Source organism: Schistocerca serialis, chromosome 6 (genome assembly GCF_023864345.2).
Source record: "Schistocerca serialis cubense isolate TAMUIC-IGC-003099 chromosome 6, iqSchSeri2.2, whole genome shotgun sequence".
In the NCBI taxonomy this organism is placed as follows: Eukaryota; Metazoa; Arthropoda; class Insecta; order Orthoptera; family Acrididae; genus Schistocerca; species Schistocerca serialis.
In genome coordinates, this window is record NC_064643.1 from 220,072,719 (window position 1) to 220,092,165 (window position 19,447).

At 44.6% G+C, this 19,447-nt stretch overlaps 1 pseudogene; it reads right to left on the reverse strand.

Moving 5' to 3' along the window:
- Positions 1-12,546: 12,546 nt before the first annotated feature.
- LOC126485751 (5S ribosomal RNA) lies at positions 12,547-12,664 on the reverse strand (annotated as a pseudogene).
- Positions 12,665-19,447: the final 6,783 nt, after the last annotated feature.

A 19,447-nucleotide genomic window follows, 5' to 3' on the forward strand; every position in this document is an offset into this window, starting at 1 on the left:
TTCCCTGTGGTTGAAACGATATTTGACGCTTTTGGTTGTATCTGTAGTGGCTCAAATAGGCTGGGGGTGCATTGTTGCCCTCTGCATGGTAAACGGAACTACCTTGGGTCTTCATCTACCCTATTTTCCGACAGCAACAAAAAGTAATGGTATATTGTCATTCCTACCATTAAGATAACAGAATCGATATGCACCGTTACACGTTGACATGGAAGCAACTCTGTAATATATTTCTTTCTACTTCAGCGCAAGAGTCGTGCAGACATTTACGATTATTGCGCGTGTTATTGACACCACTCAATGTAAACGTGGCTTAGTCAATAAATAGTTCTGAAAGAAGGGTACCATTAATGATTTTTGACAAGTGACGAATTGAAGCAGCGCAGCATTGTTTTCAACATAACTACATATACATCTACATGACTACTGTGCAATTCAAAATTAAGGATCTGGCAGAGGATTCATCAAAACAACTTCAAGCTGTTTCTCCACAGTTCCAATCTCGAACAACGCACGGGAAACACGAACACTTAAATCTTTCTGCGCTAGCTCTGGTATCTATTGCTTTGTTATTATGATCATTTCTCCCTTCGTAGTTTGGCTAGAATAAAATATTTTTACCCTCTGAGTAGAAAGTTGGTGATTGAAATTTCACGAGTAGAGCCTGCCGTGACAACAAATGCCTTTGTTTTTATGATTGCACTCCACTTAAAAACGAGATGACCTTGCTTGAACTTTTTCGATATCCTCCGTCGATCCCACATGATGCGGATCCTACACTACACGGCAGTACTCCAGAAGAGGGCGGTCAAGCGTAGTGTAAGCAGTCTCTTTAGCAGCCCTATTGCATTTTGTAAGTGTTCTGCCAATAATTCGCAGTCTCTGGTTTGCTTTCCCAACAGCATCATCTATACGATCGTTCCAGTTTAAGTTATTAATAATATTAATCCCTAAGTGTTTAGTTGAATTTACAGCCTTTAAATTTATGTGCCGAAATTTAGCGGAGCCCTTTAAGTACTCATGTGAATGACCAGACAATTTTCGTTATTTACAATCAACTGCCACTCTTCGGACCATACAGATATCTAGTCTAAATCGTTTTGCAGTTTGCTTTGATAATCAAATGAATTTATAAGACAGTAAATGAAAGAATCATCTGCAAACAATCTAAGAGTGCTGCTCAGACTGTCTCCAAAATAATTTATGTAGATCAGGAATAGCAGAGGGCCTATAACACTTACTTGTGGATGGCGGATATTAGTTCTCTTTTACTTGAAGAATTCCCGTCAGTTATTACGAACTGTGACCTTTCTGACAGGAAATCAGGAATCGAGTCGCACAACTGAGGCGATACTCCCCAGGAACGCAATTTGATTAGAAGTCGCTTGCGAGGAACGGTGTCATTAGCCTTCTGGAAATCTAAAAATAAAGGAATCAGCTGGTCATTCCGTTTCAATAACACTCATTACTTCGTGAGAAATAAGAGCTAGTTGTGTTTCACAAGAATGATATTTTCTGAAACCTCGTTGGCTGTTTGTCAACAAATCGTTTTCTGCGAGGTAACTTGTAATGATTGAACACAATATATGTTACAAAATCCTACTGCAAATCGACATTAGCGATATGTGTCTGTAATTCAGCAGTTTATTCCTATTTTCAGTCTTGGGTATTGGTATACCTTGTGCAACTTTCCAGTCTTTGGCACGGATCTTTGGACGAGCAACGGGTGGATCTGATTGATAAGTATGGAGCTATTGTATCAGTATACTCTGAAAGGAACCTGAGTAGTATGCAGTGTGGACTGGAGACCTTGCCTTTTTTAAGTGCCTGAAGCTGCTTCGTTGCACCGAGGATAACTACTTCTAAGTTACTCACGTTGACACCTGTTCCTTATAAAGGACACACACGCTTTTGGGGTGTTTTTGACTAAAGTTCTTGTAATGTAGTGTTTGCCAGGCACGCGTTTGTGGGGAACAGACATGCACAGAAAAAGGAATCGCGTGCTAGATGCTACACTGAACGAAGTCAAAAATACTGAACTCCATGTTCGGATGTAATGCTAGGCAATTTACTGCACTCTTATGTGTGTTGGAAGAAAGAACAAAAACTTGTCGATCCAGAATAGGGGACTAGGTAAGTGCCAACTGTGTTGAAATTTATTGACAGATGAAATCTGTGTGCTGGACTGGGGTTCGAAACAAGAACCTTGTCTTCATTGCCAAAGTGACATAAAATGGAACGAGCTCGTAACGTCGGTTGTGTGGAAGGAGAATGGTCGACTTCTGTTTCTGTGGAGAATTTAAGAAAAGTGTAGTTGATCCACAACGTACAGAACACTTGTCTACCCTTTTTGTGTGTCGTTTGAGTGTTTGGGCTCCCCCACAAGTTAGTACTAAAAGAAGATATTGAAGCAATTCAGACACATATTGTTACCGGTACGTTCGATCAACATGCGACTATTACGGAAATTCTTCATGATCTTCGCTGAAGGGAAGAAGAAGTTCTTCTCGGGAAACACTTTTGAGAGAGTCTAGGGAATCGATATTTGCAACAGACTGCAGAATGATCCTACTGTCACCAACGTACATCTCACCTAAGGACCGCGAAGTCAAGCTAAGACGGCTCGTACGGAAGCATACATAGCTCCGCTATGCGTCATATGCTAGCTAGCGAAGTATGTATGTACGCTGCTGAAAAAGAAATTGCAACACCCTCAAGCACGAAGTTACTTTATTGACAAGTGAGGTGACGTGTAGTTCATCAGTGTTGGGGTATGTACGAGGGTCAATCCAAAAGAAATGCACACTATTTTTGTAAACATACAGTTTTCATTCTGCATGTGTGAAAGTTTTACAGTGTGTAGATGCATCCTTTCCTCTTGTTTTCAAACTTGGTTCAACCTGTTCCCGTGAGTGGCGCCGTTACAGCACGTCTTCAAGATGGCTGCCACACTTGACGTCGTCAGAAGCAACGTGCTGTCATAGAATTCCTGTGCTGTGAAAACGAGACAGTGGGAAACATCTACAAAAAGTTAAAAAAGGTGTATGGAGATGCTGCTGTCGATCGCAGTACAGTTAGTCGGTGGGCAAGCAGGTTACGTGATGAAAGCGGGCACGGCAATATTGAAGATTGTCCTCGCAGCGGCAGGCCTCGTACTGCACGCACTCCAGACAATGTGCAGAGAGTTAACGAAATGGTGACTGCTGACAGACGCATCAGAGTGAACGAATTGTCACGCTGCGTTGGGACAGGGGAAGGAAGTTTTTGCCGAATACTGAAAGTGTTGGCGTTAAGAAGCTTTGTGCCAGGTGGGTTCCCAGGATGTTGAGAGTGGATCACAAAGAAACAAGAAAAACTGTATGCAGTGAAATTTTGGAAGAGTACGAGAACGGTGGAGATGAATTTCTTGGAAGAATTGTGACAGGCGAAGAAACGTGGCTCCTTCATTTTTCACCAGAGACGAAGAGGCAATCAATGGAGTGGCATCATGCAAATTCACCCAAGAAAAAAAATTCAAAACCATACCTTCTGCTGGAAAAGTTATTATTATGGTGTTTTTCGATTCCGAAGGACTCTTGCTTGTGGACATCATGCCAAGTGGAACCACCATAAATTCTGATGCATATGTGACGACACTGAAGAAACTTCAAGCTCGACTGAGTCGTGTTCGACCACATCGGCAAAAGCAGGATGTTTTGCTGTTGCACGACAATGCACGGCCACATGTCAGTCTAAAAACCATGGAATCGATCACAAAACTCGGATGGACAACACTGAAACGCCCGTCTTACAGTCCTGACCTGGCTCCATGTGACTGTCGTCTCTTTGGGAAACCGAAAGACTCTCTTCGTGGAACAGGGTTTGAAGATGGTAACTCCCTTGTGCACGCTGTCAAACAGTGGCTCCAACAGGTTGGTCCAGAATTTTACCGTGCGGGTATACATGCGCAGGTTCCAAGATGGCTTAAGGCATTTGAGAGGGATGGAAATTATGTGGAGAAATGAAAATACTGTTCCTGAAGGATGTATATACACACTGTAAATTTTCAAACATGTAGAATAAAAGATCGATTTAAAAATAGTGTGCACTTCTTTTGGAGTGACCCTCATAATAACAAACTCACACCAAATGAGACAGATAGGTCAGAGTGAACGGTGTCGGAACAGCCAAATCAATACACAATGTAACTGTCCGCCAGCTTAGCTGGGTAGTAACGTCCTCGCTTCCCACGAAAGTGGGCCAGTGTTTTGATTCCCGGCTGGGTTGGAGATTTTCTCCCCTCGGGGACTGGATGTTGTGTTGTCCTCATCATCATTTCATCGTCATCACCGGCGCGCAAGTCGCCCAATGTGGCGTCGACTAAAATTGAATTGCACTTAGCGGCCGAATTTCCCTGCACGAGGTCTCCCGGCAAACAATGCCATACGTTCATTTCCATTTTACAGTGTAACTTCCTCTCTCCGTCCCCCTGAAGGGGCTACGCAGGCATGTATTCGCGCATGGAAACAATCAAAAAATGCCGAATGACATCCCGCAGTAGACTGTCCCAAGCATCTTGTGTTTTTTGTTGCATTTCGGCGGTGGTTCTCTAAGGCCCTGCAGAACGGGTAAGTTCCCCCTTCATCATGTTGTATAACTGTTCAGTTGACGAAAAATCTGGTGATCTTCCTAGCTAGGGAAGTTTTAGTACACCGTGAAGACAACGTTGCATTGCATCAGCCGTGTCCTGCTGAAAAAGCGCATCACGTTCCTCGAAGTAATGACTGTAGTATCGGTGTAACAGGCTGTGCAAGGTAGTGGAGACTGGTTACTTTACCCTGCAGAAACACCAGATGTCACCCAAAGCACGGCGCCTGAGGTTGTACCCGTGTCTCGCGGGAGAATGCGCTCTGGAGTAAGCAGCTCACCACATCTGCGCCGTACAAGTCTACGTACAATACTCGCATACAGACAGAACCTACCCTCATCACTGACGACAACTGACCGCCATTCCACCCTTCAGTCAACTCTTTCAGGACGCCATATGAATGTACGAGATTTTTCAGATATTTGGTAGTCAAAGTTTGGAAATAAATAATTTCGATGAATGGAAGTAAAATCTCGTACTAATTTTGAATATAAATCAACAAGCTTAATTAGTAGAATTATATGCACTTCTTGTTATCCAGGATAATCGTTCAGAATATAATGTTTTAATTATTATGTAAGAAGATTTATTAGGGGACAAGTCCTGTTTTGTGTATTTTATTATTTGCACGAAGTATTCTCCTTGGTCTCCGTGCCGTTACAAGGGAGTTGATGACGTACTTGTAGTGCTGACGACCAAAGTAGTCAAAGGCGGCAAAGAGTCTTCTGCACGACTCGTTCAAGGGTTCGTTTATATTTTAAGTTACCTCGGAGTAGTCTGCGAAGCCCCGACTTGCTAAATATTCTTCTTATCTGTAGAACAACTTAATTTTTACTAGAAACCAGGACTTGGCAACTTCGATCTTTTAAGGCTTTTATTGCAACACATATTAGATGATAATACGACACGTATTAGATGATAAGTATCTTGCTACAGAAGACTATGTGGGTAACGAATAACGAGCTTTATTGATGTAAACTTCTGGTAAAATGGAAATGCAGTGTGTCTAGGGCCTGCCGTCGGACAACCGTTCGCCTGGTGCAAGTCTTTCTAGTTGACGCCACTGCGGTGACTTGCGTGTCGTTGGGGATGAAATGATGATGATGATAAGGACAACACAACATCCAGTCCGTGAGCGGAGAAAATCTCCGACGCAGCTGGGAATCGAACTCAGGCCGTTAGGTATGACATTCCGTCTCGCTAACCACTTTTTTTTGGTGTGGGCGGACGTCACAAGACATCCGTTCAAGTTGATCGTTGTTTCCTTCGCTCAGTTTTTTTTTTTTTAGTACAGAGAGCACGTAGCCCTCAGACCGAACACGCTGAACTACCGTGCCGGCGTCAACGGTGGACAACTTCTGGTCACTGGTGTTCCTTGAGAGCTTGGCTGACGCAGAAGACACTACATCTACATCTACATCTATACTCCGCGAGCCACCTTACGGTGTGTGGCGGAGGGTACTTATTGTACCACTATCTGATCCCCCCTTCCCTGTTCCATTCACGAATTGTGCGTGGGAAGAACGACTGCTTGTAAGTCTCCGTATTTGCTCTAATTTCTCGGATCTTTTCGTTGTGATCATTACGCGAGATATATGTGGGCGGTAGTAATATGTTGCCCATCTCTTCCCGGAATGTGCTCTCTCGTAATTTCGATAATAAACCTCTCCGTATTGCGTAACGCCTTTCTTGAAGTGTCCGCCACTGGAGCTTGTTCAGCATCTCCGTAACGCTCTCGCGCTGACTAAATGTCCCCATGACGAATCGCGCTGCTTTTCGCTGGATCATGTCTATCTCTTCTATTAATCCAACCTGGTAAGGGTCCCATACTGATGAGCAATACTCAAGAATCGGACGAACAAGCGTTTTGTAAGCTACTTCTTTCGTCGATGAGTCACATTTTCTTAGAATTCTTCCTATGAATCTCAACCTGGCGCCTGCTTCTCCCACTATTTGTTTTATGTGATCATTCCACTTCAGATCGCTCCGGATAGTAACTCCTAAGTATTTTACGGTCGTTACCGCTTCCAATGATTTACCACCTATGGCATAATCGTACTGGAATGGATTTCTGCCCCTATGTATGCGCATTATATTACATTTATCTACGTTTAGGGAAAGCTGCCAGCTGTCGCACCATGCATTAATCCTCTGCAGGTCCTCCTGGAGTACGTACGAGTCTTCTGATGTTGCTACTTTCTTGTAGACAACCGTGTCATCTGCAAATAGCCTCACGGAGCTACCGATGTTGTCAACTAAGTCATTTATGTATATTGTAAACAATAAAGGTCCTATCACGCTTCCCTGCGGTACTCCCGAAATTACCTCTACATCTGCAGATTTTGAACCGTTAAGAATGACATGTTGTGTTCTTTCTTCTAGGAAATCCTGAATCCAATCACAAACCTGGTCCGATATTCCGTAAGCTCGTATTTTTTTCACTAAACGTAAGTGCGGAACCGTATCAAATGCCTTCCTGAAGTCCAGGAATACGGCATCAATCTGCTCGCCAGTGTCTACGGCACTGTGAATTTCTTGGGCAAATAGGGCGAGCTGAGTTTCACATGATCTCTGTTTGCGGAATCCATGTTGGTTATGATGAAGGAGATTTGTATTATCTAAGAACGTCATAAAACGAGAACACAAAACATGTTCCATTATTCTACAACAGATTGACGTAAGCGAAATAGGCCTATAATTATTCGCATCTGATTTATGACCCTTCTTGAAAATGGGAACGACCTGCGCTTTCTTCCAGTCGCTAGGTACTTTACGTTCTTCCAGCGATCTACGATAAATTGCTGATAGAAAGGGTGCAAGTTCTTTAGCATAATCACTGTAGAATCTTAAGGGTATCTCGTCTGGTCCGGATGCTTTTCCGCTACTAAGTGATAGCAGTTGTTTTTCAATTCCGATATCGTTTATTTCAATATTTTCCATTTTGGCGTCCGTGCGACGGCTGAAGTCAGGGACCGTGTTACGATTTTCCGCAGTGAAACAGTTTCGGAACACTGAATTCAGTATTTCTGCCTTTCTTCGGTCGTCCTCTGTTTCGGTGCCATCGTGGTCAACGAGTGACTGAATAGGGGATTTAGATCCGCTTACCGATTTTACATATGACCAAAACTTTTTAGGGTTCTTGTTTAGATTGTTTGCCAATGTTTTATGTTCGAATTCGTTGAATGCTTCTCTCATTGCTCTCTTTACGCTCTTTTTCGCTTCGTTCAGCTTTTCCTTATCAGCTATGATTCGACTACTCTTAAACCTATGATGAAGCTTTCTTTGTTTCCGTAGTACCTTTCGTACATGATTGTTATACCACGGTGGATCTTTCCCCTCGCTTTGGACCTTAGTCGGTACGAACTTATCTAAGGCGCACTGGACGATGTTCCTGAATTTTTTCCATTTTTGTTCCACATCCTCTTCCTCAGAAATGAACGTTTGATGGTGGTCACTCAGATATTCTGCGATTTGTGCCCTATCACTCTTGTTAAGCAAATATATTTTCCTTCCTTTCTTGGCATTTCTTATTACACTTGTAGTCATTGATGCAACCACTGACTTATGATCACTGATACCCTCTTCTACATTCACGGAGTCGAAAAGTTCCGGTCTATTTGTTGCTATTAGGTCTAAAACGTTAGCTTCACGAGTTGGTTCTCTAACTATCTGCTCGAAGTAATTCTTGGACAAGGCAGTCAGGATAATGTCACAAGAGTCTCTGTCCCTGGCTCCAGTTCTGATTGTGTGACTATCCCATTCTATACCTGGTAGATTGAAGTCTCCCCCTATTACAATAGTATGATCACGAAACTTCTTCACGACGTTCTGCAGGTTCTCTCTGAGGCGCTCAACTACTACGGTTGCTGATGCAGGTGGTCTATAGAAGCATCCGACTATCATATCTGACCCACCTTTGATACTTAACTTAACCCAGATTATTTCACATTCGCATTCGCTAATAACTTCACTGGATATTATTGAATTCTTTACTGCTATAAATACTCCTCCACCATTGGCGTTTATCCTATCCTTGCGGTATATATTCCATTCTGTGTCTAGGATTTCGTTACTGTTCACTTCCGGTTTTAACCAACTTTCCGTTCCTAATACTATATGCGCACTATTTCCTTCAATAAGAGATACTAATTCAGGAACCTTGCCCTGGATACTCCTGCAGTTTACCAATATTACGTTAACTTTTCCTGTTTTTGGTCTCTGAGGACGGACGTTCTTTATCAACGATGATAATGTCCTCTCTGGTAAGCCGTCAGGTATTTTATCGTTTCGCCCAAGGGGGGGTCCCTCTAACCTAAAAAACCCCCGTGTGCACGCCACACGTACTCTGCTACCCTAGTAGCTGCTTCCGGTGTGTAGTGCACGCCTTACCTGTCTAGGGGGGCCCTACAGTTCTCCACCCAATAACGGAGGTCCATGAATTTGCAACCATTATAGTCGCAGAGTCGTCTGAGCCTCTGGTTTAGACCCTCCACACGGCTCCAAACCAGAGGACCGCGATCGACTCTGGGCACTATGCTGCAGATATTAAGCTCAGCTTGCACTCCGCGTGCGATGCTGGTTGTCTTCACCAAATCAGCCAGCCGCCGGAAGGAACCAAGGATGGCCTCAGAACCCAAGCGGCAGGCGTCATTCGTTCCGACATGTGCTACTATCTGCAGCCGGTCACACCCAGTGCGTTCAATAGCTGCCGGAAGGGCCTCCTCCACATTACGGACGAGACCCCCCAGCAAGCACACCGAGTGCACACTGGCATTCTTCCCCGACCTACCCGCTATTTTCCTAAGGGGCTCCATAACCCGCCTAACGTTGGAGCTCCCTATAACTAATAGGCCCGCCCTCTGTGACTGTCGGGACCTTGCCAGAGAATCGGCCACTGGCCCAACAGGCGAGGCATCCTGTGGTGGCTCGGAAACGATGTCATCACCACTAGGAAGCACCCCGTACCTGTTGGAAAGGGGTAAGGCAGCTGCCACGCGGCCAGATCTCACCTTCGCCTTTCGGCCAGGCACGCGCGAGCCCACCACTGTCCGCCATTCACCCTGGAGTGATGGCTGACCGGTAAGATGCTCACTGCCGGAAGACGCAGCGACATCAGGGGTTCCATGTGATTCCAAGGCCACCGAAGTAGGCATAGGTCTCACCACAGTTGCCCCAACGCCACTACGAGCCGACGCCTGCGCCTCGAGCTCGATGAGCCTAACAGACAAAGCCTCCACCTGCCCCCGAAGAGTGGCCAATTCTCCTTGCGTCCGCTCACAACAACCACAATCCCTACACATGACTATGTTTACCCTACTCTATACGGTGACAAATTCCAAAGATAATCTTCTGATGAGCTACTCTGATAATCAAGAAACACTCACTGAAATACGAGACGCGAAAACTACGCTAGGTTTTCCCAGGAAAACTATTTAAAAGCTAAGCGCAGCAAATAAGTACAAAAACGCTTTGTACAAACAGTACTCGCTGCTGCTGGTGCTCTCGCTGTGGCTGTCACAAGACAACTGCTGATTCAAGTGACTAGTGGCTAACGGCCGCGAAACAAACAAAAGACGGTTTTAGGGCGCTTTCTGTTCTAAACGATCAAGAAAACACTAAGAAATCTAACACGAAAACTGCGTAAAGTTTTATCAAGAACTGTTAGTTACTATGCAGAGCAGATAAACACAAATAGAATCCCTTCCTTAGTGGAAGGTCGTAAACAAAATGCAAAATAAACGCTTTATACAAACAGTACTCGCTGCTGCTGGTGCTCTCGCTCTGGCTGTCACAAGACAACACTTTGCCGTCTCTGACTACTTTGCCCGTCAAGACTTCTAGTACGTATTCAGCTCTCCTGGAACGGTATGTAGACCAGGTGGAATACTTCGTGCAAATAATAAAATACACAAAACAAGACTTGTCCCCTAATAAATATTCTTACATAATAGTTAAATCTTTATATTCCGAACGATTATTCTCGATAATAAAAAATGCATATAATTCTACTAATAAAGCTTGTTCATTTATAATCAAAATTAGTGTGAGATTTCACATCCACTCAACGAAATTATTTATTCTTAAACTTTCGCTACCAGATATCTGGAAAATCTCTTACCCTCACAACCAGAGTGCTTATGCTTTGCAGTGTCGTAGTGACAGCGGTTCCCTGGCCGGAGACTCACGTTATCTTAATCCTGCTACAAACAGACGGTTTCCATTGGTCCCTGATGAAGTACAGGTGCAAAAATACACCCATACTTCATCCCTAAATGAGTTCGGTAAGCCGCAGCTAATCACGCAATGCATCAATCTTGACGTGTGTTTGTACTATGTGGACGTTCAGGACCTACTCTGCAGGTATGGGAATGTTCCACAGATCACTGTTGAAAGCAGCGACGCACCACAGATACATTGTGGCAAACATATATAAAGATATGTCGATATACTGTATGTCCATCCAGCTTGCTGTACGCACACAATGCGAACCAGTTCAAATGGCTGAAGCTCTTCAGCAAGAGAACTTACCCGTCGGTAGGGCATAGCTGTATCATAGAATGAATCTTGCAAACACTGTTCAATTCTAAACTCAGCGAAGTTAGTGCCTGAATAGTTAAAACAGAGGGCGAACAGACAGCCCTCCTGAGCGCCATCTTAATCACCAATGATCGTGAGAAATGAATCAATAACATTACAACACCTGAGTATGCTCATGTCGTACCGCGGCGCCATTGAACGCAATCCTTGAAGGTGTGGCACAAACTTTACGTCTATGTAGATGTATGCTGCCTGATCATAAGTATCTGGAAACCTTCGTGTAAGGCACGATTAACCAGTAGATGTCAAGAGAGGCGAACAGCGAGTATAGAAGATGGCGGGGGGTGCTATTCTGTCACCAAAATAGCGGCAGCATAGCGGGACGGCCATGAGAGCTCAGAGTCTTCGAACATAGGCTAATGGGTAACATGGGTAACGAATCCGTAAGGGATGTATCGACCCAAGTTGAGTGCTTGTGACGGAAACGCGAAGGAAAAATCATATGTATAAACCCAGACTAGGCAGATCTCATGTAATAACGAACAGGAATATTCGATTATTTCGGAGAGTGCTTGTAAAAATCTCATGAAAGAAGCGGAAAGAATCACTTGTGGTTCACCTGCTACCACCAGTTCAGGAAGTTAAAAGAATGGTATATAATAGTCGTAAGCCACATTTAGTAGTAATTGCTAACCGACGCTTGAAATGGTGTACAGTCTGTTCACTAAAACCGTGGTAGAATTAATCAGTAGGAAACGTGTTTGATAACGAGCTAAAACATATACATACATAATGTATGAACGACATAAAAACGCAGTTACAATTAATGATACGTCCAGTCCCTTCGGTGCCGATAATTGTTTGACATCTTCGAGGCATACTTGAATCCAAAGTTCCCATGTATCCACGTGGGAGAGACCTCCAAATGCGTCGATTTGCGTTCACAACTGTTTCAAAGCGGAGATCATTTTCCCTTGCTACTTATTTTTGGTATAAAACCATAGACTTTCAATAGGAATAGCGTCAGGCGACTGTGAGGGACAATCCAGTGCTGGCCAACTTTTCTCCTGTTTACAGTCGCTGCAAATCCTGCTGCAGTGCTTCATTGTTCTCTTACAGTATCCAGTCTTCATTTTCGCCGATGAACCACTGTTTGGCAATCGACATCAAGGCAATTCAAGGCACTCCGTCTTCACGCCTCAAGTGGCACATAGAGCCATCCGACCGCCGTGTCATTCTCAGATGAAAATGGGGATAGGAGGAGCGTGTGGTCAGCACACCGCTCTCCCAGTCGTCATGATGGCTTTCTGTGACCTGAGCCGCTACTATTCGGTCCAGTAGCTCCTCAATTGGCATCACGAGGCCGAGTGCACCCCGAAAAATGGCAACAGCGCATGGCGGCCCGGATGGTCACCCATCCAAGTGCCAGCCACGCCCGACAGCGCTTAACTTCGGCGATCTGACGGGAACCCGTGTACCCACTGTGGCAAGGACGTTGCCAGTCGGCATCAAACATCTTTGATAAACGCGAAGCGTAAGCTGCACTCGTATCTTTTCTTGTGTACCTCAGTCAAGAATTCAAAGTAACCTTATGCTTTATGGACACTGCATAAAAGATACAGGTTCTCTCAGTTCGGTTGTGAAAGAAGTATGGCGATAACTTTTATAAGTTTAGTGTAACGCCGAGCTCGCTCTTACTTAACAGACTGTAAGCGACTCTGCTGGACGGTGGATGACTGGAAACGAGTGATCAGGAGTGTTTATCACGCCGTACTCTGTGGCAATCCGATGGAAGAATTTGGCTTTGGTGAATGTCTTTAGGACAGTAAAGTAAGGAAAAGACAGCATTACAATGTGTTGGTGTTTTTCATGGTTACTCTGTGGTCTCCTTACTGCGCTTAAGAAAAGGCGAACAATAAGTATATGAACAGATTTTAAAGCACTGTGTACTGCTTGCAGTAGAGTAACAGTTCGGAAACGATGATAACTTGTATCAGCATGATAATGCGCCTTATCGTAAAGCAACATCTGTGACGCACTAGTTTGTATACGGTAACATTCGTGAAATAGACTGACATGCTCAGAGTACCGTCCTGAACCCAATGCAACACCTTCTGTAGAAGTTAGAAAGTAGACTTCATTCTAGACCCTAGCGGCCGTAATACACTACTGACCGTTAAAATTGGTACACCAAGAAGAAATGCAGATGATAAACTTGTATTCATTGGACAAATATGTTATACTAGAACTGACATGTGATTACATTTTCTCGCAATTTGGGAGCATAGATCCTGAGAAATCAGTACATAGAACAACAAACTCTGGCCGTAATGACGGCCTTGATACGCTTGGGCATTGAGTCAAACAGAGCTTGGATGGCGTGTAGAGGTAGAGCTGCCCATGCAGCTTCAACACGATACCACAGTTCATCAAGAGTAGTGACTGGCGTATTGTGACGAGCCAGTTGCTCGGCCAGCATTGACCAGACGGTTTCAGTTGGTGAGAGATCTGGAGAATGTGCTGGCCAGGGCAGCAGGCGAACATTTTCTGTATTCAGAAACGCCCGTACAGGACCTGCAACATGTGGTCGTGTAATATCCTGCTGAAATGTAGGGTTTCGCAGGGATGGAATGAAGGGTAGAGCCACGGGTCGTAACACATCTGAAATGTAACGTCCGTTGTTCAAAGTGCCGTCAATGCGAACAAGAGGTGACCGAGACGTGTAACCAATGGCATCCCATACCATCACGCCGGGTGATACGCCAGTATGGCGATGACGAATACACGCTTCCCATGTGCATTCACCGCGCTGTCGCCAAACACGGATGCGACCATCATGATGCTGTAAACAGAACCTGGATTCATCCGAAAAAATGACGTTTTCCATTCGTGCACCCAAGATCGTCGTTGAGTACACCATGGCAGGCGCTCCTGTCTGTGATGCAGCGTCAAGGGTAACTGCAGCCGTGGTCTCCGAGCTGATAGTCCATGCTGCTGCAAACGTCGTCGAACTGTTCGTGCAGATGGTTGTTGTCTTGCGAACGTCCCCATCTGTTGACTCAGGGATCGAGACGTGGCTGCACGATCCGTTACAGCCATGCGGATAATATGCCTATCATCTCGACTGCTAGTGATACGAGGCCGTTGGGATCCAGCACGGCGTTCCGTATTACCAACCTGCACTCACCGATTCCATATTCTGCTAACAGTCATTGAATCTCGACCAATGCGAGCAGCAATGTCGCGATACGATAAACCGCAATCGCGATAGGCTACAATCCGACCTTTATCAAAGTCGGAAACGTGATGGTGCGCATTTCTCCTCCTTGCGCGAAGCATCACAACAACGTTTCACCAGGCAACGCCGGTCAACTGCTGTTTGTGTATGAGAAATCGGATGGAAACTTTCCTCATGTCAGCACGTTGTAGGTATCGCCACCCGCACCAACCTTGTGTGAATGCTCTGAAAAGTTAATCATTTGCATATCACAGGTAAATTTCGCGTCTGTAGCACGTCATCTTCGTGGTGTAGCAATTTTAATGGCCAGTAGTGTAGTTAGCTCCTTTGGATTCGGCTTCCTCCACAGACTGTGTGAAACTTCACTCAAAGTGTCCCCAGCGGAGCTCAAGCTGCCATAAAGGCGATAGTTGCATACACCCCATATTAACGGCCACTAATAGATGTCTGGATACTTTCGACCACCTACCGTATGTAGATGTAGAAATTCTACGACAGATACCATTTAGAATCATGAATAATTTTATATGACCTATTTCCTTCAGTTTCTGTCACCTTTCCAAATATTTACCTCCCTTCGTGAAGTAAACAATACAGTACGATTACACAAAGGTCATGTGAGGATAAGAGAGGAAGGCAGGTGTCCGCCACCCAGAGGCTACTGCAGAGCGCCGACCGCCCCCACCTGCAGCCTGCAGTGGTTAAGGAGGCCCGCCGCGCTCCCCCTTCCCCACCCCTCCCCCTCACACCGCCGCCGCCGCCGCCGCCGCCGCCGCCGCCGCCGCAGATCAATCCTGGGCCGCCTTGGCTTGCAGGGCACGTTTTAATTTGATGTAGCCGGGGCCCGGCCCCATACAATCAGCTGTGATAATTCCGCCATTCAGCGCTCATCAGCGACACCATTTTGGCGCTATTACTGTCGCTTCAGGCGCCCGCGCCCGCCGCCTCCACCGACCGCCCCCCGCCCCCGCCCCTCGCCACAGCTCCGGGTGCCAGACCGCCAGCCGCCCCCGGCCTTCGGGTCATTAGTATGGCGCCGCAACTTCTGGGCTCTGCTGTTTAAAGGCGCACGGGCAAGAGAGAGGTCGGTTGATGCCTCCGGTCTACTTTGCAGTTCGCCTTCTGGAGCCGTAGTCTCGGCAGACGAGCAAAACGTGACGTGTCCTTCCGTGTCTCTTCAAATGCGCACTACATCACCGTCGAAGATCGCTATTTTTTTATGATTTCCCCCATAGCTGTTGTTATTCTCATCAGTCTGAAGACTGGTTTAATGTAGCTCTCTACGCTATTCCGTCCGGACCAAGCCACTTCATTTCCGAATAACCACAGTTGTGCCACAATTTTCTTCACCAACTCCATTCAGTATATCCTTATTACTTACTCGATGTACCCGGCTAATGCTCAGCATTCTTATGTAGCACCATATTTCAAAACATTCTGTTATCTTGTTCAGCATTCTTATGTAGCACCATATTTCAAAACATCCTGTTATCTTCATCTCTGAACTGCTTGTCATCCATGCTTCACTCACGTAAAAGCTGTGTACCTGAAAAATGCCTTAGAAAAGACTTTCTAATGCCTGAATTAATATTAAATGTTAATAAATTCTTGTTTTTCAGGAATCTGTTTCTTGTTAAAGCCAGCCTGAGTTTTATATCCTTTCTACTTCGGTCATCATCAGTTATTTTGCTGTTCACATTGCGAAACTCACCTACCGTTTCTAGTGTCTCATTTCTCAATCTAGATCCCTCAGTAGAGCCTGATTTAATTCTACTATATTCCATGACAATTGTTTTATTCTCGTTCATGTTCATCTTCTAAGCTCTTTTCAAGAAGCTAACTATTCCGTTCCATTGCTCTTTCAGATTCTTTGTTGTGCCTGATAGAATAAATATGTCATTGTAAAATTTCAAAAATATTATTTCTTCTCCGAGAACTTTAATTCAGTTTCGGTATTTCTCCATAGTTATCCTAGATGGCTTTCTCAATGTATAGATTGAATAACATCGGGGATAGGCTACAAACATTTCTCACTCCTTTCTCATTCCTAGCTTCATTGGATGTCCTTCGACACGTATAACTGCTGCCGGGTTTCTGTACAAGTTGCAAATAACCTTTTACTCCATTTTTTTCATCCCTCCAGTCTACTGAATTTCAAGGAATGTATTCAAGTCACCGTTGTGAAAGGCTCCCACCCCTAACTAACAATCAAATATGAATATTCCCGTTTTAACTGATGTAAGTAACTTGTATTTTATATCAACAACTTAAACGTATGGTAATTGTTTAGTGCGAGAGCGCCAATCGCAACACTTGTCTTGAAAGAAGTTAACTCTTGTGTTCAAAATCATTTTGTCTTATTGCTTGCACTTGTTGTTTATGATAGGAGTGTAATAGCAATCAGTCCAGTAGTACTGGTCACACTTTATTCTTCGGACTAGGCGTTTCACCGGAAAATTGACAGAGATTTATTGTTGAATTGTCAACACGGTCCAACACCACCTCCTCAGATTCTACATTCCAAGTTATAAATCAAGAATGGTGCAGCTCTCTGTTGTTTCAGAGACCCTGTTTTCGCATTTTATAGCTAAGTGTGCAGAGTTAATTGTTTCATATCCCCTCTGCCACAACGGCAAACCGTTGTTAGGCATATGATTTATAAATAAAGTGTGTTAGTGTACATAATTTTATGTGGGGAATGAGAATGTCATTCGAACATTGTTCATCAGACTCTTTCAACTTCGTCGCTTGTTTTCTTTGAAGTTGGACCGACAGTTGCCACGAATTCAACAGTTGAAGGGAGTACAGACTCATTTAAGAAACTAACCTTCTCGTTGTTTCACATTTTAATCATACGCCACGCTGATTTCCTATAGTATCTGCCATTCCACGATACCACACTTGTGGGAGGCGTGCGGAATTATTTTCCACAGGTCAAAAGTAACTTTGTATAAATTGTAAATGTATTTCGTGCAAATTACTCTGTTGCACTTAACACAGACACTACATAAATTGATTTACTACTGGAAGAGATGGACTGTTAGCAGTCTATTATTGGAATTATTAGGTCTACAAGTTTCCTTTCGCCAGTTTTTCTAAATATCTGAGGCTAACTTCACGATTCAACTACTGGCCTTCACTGGCCACTATTTTCCCCATCTTTCTGGAAGCATACGAATCTCACGGTGGAAGAACTCGACGTCTTTGGAAAAGATCGATGAATCGATCGAATTTTTCATTTGTTCGTATGACTGGAAGTGCTGGTTAGTCAGCTCGCGTGCCATTCATCGAAAAAGGTGACAGTAGGAGGGAGCAACATCTGAAGAATACGGCGGGTGGTATAGGACTTCCCATATCAGTGTTCCCAGTTATGTTTTAAAGGGTTTTGCGACATAGGGTCGAGCACTATAACGGTACAAAATAACCTTTTCATGCCTGTCACTGCGTTGTGACCGTTTTTCTTTTCGTGCAGGGCACAAATGCCTCAATTGCTTTCGATAACGATCTCCTGCGATTGTTTTCGTCGATGTTAGTAACTTCGAAAACCTTCTTTCTCCCACACACTTGCTGGCCTTTGACGTCAAAACCACAGTTCTAGAAACACTGAAATCATTTTCTGCGCGTTCTTTCACTAACGCTTCCCTCACCATAGATCGTACTCAGCATTTTATGAGCCTCAGCGGCAGACTTCTTCATGTTAAAGCGGAAGACTATAACCTCCCGCAAATGGTGAAAATTGGGCTCGTAAGTTGATATATTTAATTGAGAATAACTTTGTGATGCAATCAATAGTCGACTAATAACATTGTTTACAAACGCATAAGCTTATTGTATGACATTTACGACCTACCACTTGCACCACCACTTGCCCCTACTCCCATCTGTTGCGAAAAGGCAGAAGCAAAGCTGTTGACTTAATATTAGTCCCGTATGTTCTACGAGATTCCTTTTGTCATTGCTGAAGTCACGCTGGAGTTGAATACACATTTTCTTTGTTTTCGTGGAAAAATTATGGAAATATTTCAGATTCCGTGCTGCAGGTGGCTTGGCAGTAACTCATCAGCCCTCATACTGGGTGGAATCGGTGTGAGTGTATACAAACACATCAAAAAAAGTTTTGCATGACCCTGGTTCCGTGAGTTCCGGAACCTGTACAGAAAATTGGAATAGAGATCAACATAAACATCATTTCCGCCCTCTTATTACTCATGAAATCCACACATTGGATGTTGTACCACCGTACAGCGAGACCTTCAGAGGTGGTGGTCCAGACTGCTGTACACACCGGTCCCTCTAATACGCAGTAGCAAGTCCTCTTGCATTGATGCTTGCCTACATTCGTCGTGGCATACTATCCATAGGTTCATCAAGGCAATATTGGTCCAGATTGTCCCATTCCTTAACGGAGATTCGGCGTAGATCCCTCAGAGTGGATGGTGGATCACGTCGTCCATAAATAGCCATTTTCAATCTACCCCAGGCATGTTCGATAGGGTTCATGTCTGGAGAACACGCTGGCCACTCTAGTCGATATCCTGAAGGAAGTCATTCACAAGATGTTCACGATGGGGGAGCGAATTGTCCATGAAGACGAATGCCTCGCCAATATGCTATGATGTTGTTGCACTATCGATCGGAGGATGGCATTCACGTATCATACAGCCTTTATGGCGCCTTCAATGACCACCAGCTACGTACGTCGGCCCCACATAATGCAAACCCCCAAAAAAAAAAAAAAAAAAAAAAAAAAAAAAAAACAGCAGGGAACCTTCACCTTACTGCACTCCCTGGACAGTGTGCCTAAGGCGTTCAGCCTGACCTGGTTGCCTCCAAACACGTCTCCGACGATTGTCTGGTTGAAGGCATATGTGACACTCATCGGTGAAGAGAGCATGATGCCAATCCTGAACGGTCCATCCGGCATGTTGTTGAGTCCATCTGTACCATGCTGCATGGTGTCGTGGTTGCAAAGATGGATCTCGCCATGGTCGACGCGAGTGAAATTGCGCATCATGCTGCTATTGCGCACAGCTTGAGTCGTAACA